Here is a 2,915-nt window from a genome sequence, read left to right on the forward strand (position 1 = left end):
CAAAAGTCGAATAATTCGATGGATTGGAATGAATTTTTAAAGGATGCAGTTCTTTCAGTCAGTATAGCTTATTTCGGAATATTTATAGCATCCTTTTTATATAAACCCATTTATTCTTCTTTAAAAATTTTGGAGTTAATTAATTTTTTTTGTTAAAAAGGGTCCTAAAAGAGTTCTGTGGGACAAAATTATAAATGGCATATATGATTGGTCATATAATCATGCTTACATAGATGCTTTTTATACAAGATTCTTAGTTGGTGGGATAAGAAGCTTAGCTGAATTTACTCATTTTTTTGATCAACGAGTAATTGATGGGATGACTAACGGGGTTGGGGTTATTAGTTTCATTGTAGGAGAAGATATCAAATATATAGGGGGCGGACACATCTCTTCTTATCTCTTCTTGTATTTAACTTATGTTTCCGTGTTTTTATTAGTTTATTACTTACTTTTTTCTACTTTTTGATTTTTGAATCAAATTCAGATAAGAATCTTTTTTATCATAAATTTCACAATTACTAGTATTAATATTTTTATAGCCTCTCTCTGTAAGGTGAGAGTGGAATTTATCCTTTATTTTGTCCTTTCCATTCACTAGAATTTCTTCCATTTCATCGATTTTATCTAGATCCGACCCTTCTTCCGAAAAAAGGGAAGGAGAAGGATAAAGATCTTCTTCAGTGGATCCCTCTTGAAAAAGGGGAAGAGAAGGATAAGGATCTTCTTCAGTGGATCTCTCGTGAAAAAGGGAAGGAGAAGGATAAGGATCTTCTTCAGTGGCTCCCTCTTGTTCCTGTTTAGTCCCCTTCATTTCGGAAGCAGTTTCTACATCTCTTTCTTCCTCACTTTCCTCCCTTTCTTCTATTGTTGAGGCCTCTTTCAATTTCTTAGCTTCTTTCAGTTTCTTAGTAAGAATGGGTGAGGTTATTCTGCCTAAATAGTAGACACAGGTAATAAATAAGAGAATTCTAAAGAACCAAGCCATAGAATTTCTCAATTCTAACACAAGGTACTTATTAGATCGAATGTACTTATTAGATCGAATGTACTTATTAGATATAATAGAATGATTTTTCCGTATCCAGACTAATACCAATCCAAGCCATTTCATGAATAAAATGTGACCAATTAACCAACCAACAAAACCACTTGTTACAAATAAGATCTTGTTGTTGCATCGAAAGAGATAAATGTTGACTAATCTGGCTAACATTGAACTTGGTAAAACGAAATGGTTGAATAATTGAAAAATGAGATTATTCAGGAATACATATTGAATGCTGAGATTACGCAATGAATTTCTGGTAGTAGATCCATAATAAAAAAAGTGTTTGTGATTGTTCCAGAAGAAATGAAACAAAAGATATGGTAGAGCTAGGACTGTTATTGTATGAGGTCTACCCAATGTTAGATGTAGAGGCACATAATAGATTGATATAAACATCATGAGCTATCCCGTAATAAAACCAGTTGTTGCTGATACCTTCTTCTCAGTTTCTTCTTCCATAACCAGAGCTCGAAGAAGGAAGAGGTAAGAGGGCCCTATGGAGAATCTGGTCAGAAATCCATAATAGAGTCCGACTACAATGACTGAATTGATTATCTTCATGCATAAAGATACTAGATTACCTAGTAGAAAAGATTGAAAAATCATCACAAACCTCCCTTATTTCCTATTCTATTGTAATTTCTGGATTATTATATGATGATTTTTTCACTTTCCATATATAAAAAAGAAATAGAAAAAGATAAACTAGAAACGACATCTGTTATGTCAATGAGACCAAAGGGATATTAAATGAATGGAATTGAGATATGGATGGAATATAATGAAATAGAGACACTTTGAGGTTCCCTCTGAAATGAGGCATGTAAGGGAGCCACTACAAAGAAGTTCCGAGAGTTATGAAGGAAGCTTCAAGCTCATATTGGTCATGGGTTGGGAATAGGCATTGAACTCTATGAGATTGAATCTCCTATTATTCCTCAGTAGCTCAGTGGTAGAGTGTCTGGCTATTAACCAATTGGTCGTAGTTTCAAATCCTACTTGGGGAGATTTGACTGATTCTGAATTAAAGAATTCAGAATAAAGGGGCTCACTTTGCCCGTTAATAGTAGGTAACCCGTTCCCTGTCTTTATTTCTATTGCATTCTATCTCATCATACCACATTCTGTTCTGTGAGATTAGAAAATCACCATCAACACCTTGCTCTAGGTCCGAGATAATCCTTTGTTCCATAGCCCTGGGGTGGGGCTATTTACAACTAGCCAATTAAGAAGTCTCAGATGTACTAGAACTGCAAGATGCAGTCATTGATTCTCCCGATAGGTCACAATTGTCGCGAGCAAAGATATTAATGATGAGGAAGGATTTTTTGTTATGCTAATAATACTTGCTCTGCTATTCTGCCCAAGCCTAGCTGAGGAAGAGTTACGGGGCATAAAACAAAAAAATATGCCGATCGGGCATACTATGTATAATGATTCCCCCATTCACGATAAATAAAAAGAGAAAAAGAAAAGCCATTCCTTTTCGATAAAAGACCCACACCCAAGTTCCATAGCTTTTGGTTCGCTATATCGATCATGATTTTCCTACCCCTAGAGGGAAAGGTACTTCCCTTTTGGGCCGGTTGTGGGCGAGGAGGGATTCGAACCCTCGACACCGTGGTTCATAGCCACGTGCTCTAATCCTTTGAGCTACAGGACCCACCCCGTCTCCACTGGATATGTTCCTTGGAGTACCCTAAAAAAAGGAACCTTTTCTCTCTCCAGCCATTTCGGGTTAAGATGATGTAAAAGCGCATTTATCTCTATAAGAAGGGTGCGCTCCGAGGTGTGAAGTGGGAGAGAAGGGATTTCACAATTAGGGTTTTGAATAAAATGACCTTTTGATTTTTCATTTTTTTTC

At 36.2% G+C, this 2,915-nt stretch overlaps 2 non-coding genes and 1 pseudogene across 2 annotated transcripts; 1 reads left to right on the forward strand and 2 right to left on the reverse strand.

The window, feature by feature from the left end:
* Window positions 1-437: 437 nt before the first annotated feature.
* LOC107856628 lies at window positions 438-1,657 on the reverse strand (annotated as a pseudogene).
* Window positions 1,658-1,986: 329 nt separating this feature from the next.
* Window positions 1,987-2,058, forward strand: TRNAN-GUU. Its single transcript has one exon. It is a non-coding gene; the product is annotated as a tRNA-Asn (tRNA).
* A 582-nt stretch (window positions 2,059-2,640) lies between these two features.
* On the reverse strand, window positions 2,641-2,719 carry TRNAH-AUG. The gene has a single exon. It is a non-coding gene; the product is annotated as a tRNA-His (tRNA).
* Between the last annotated feature and the right edge of the window lie 196 nt (window positions 2,720-2,915).

The sequence above is a fragment of the Capsicum annuum genome, unplaced genomic scaffold (genome assembly GCF_002878395.1).
Source record: "Capsicum annuum cultivar UCD-10X-F1 unplaced genomic scaffold, UCD10Xv1.1 ctg62851, whole genome shotgun sequence".
Taxonomy (NCBI): domain Eukaryota; kingdom Viridiplantae; phylum Streptophyta; class Magnoliopsida; order Solanales; family Solanaceae; genus Capsicum; species Capsicum annuum.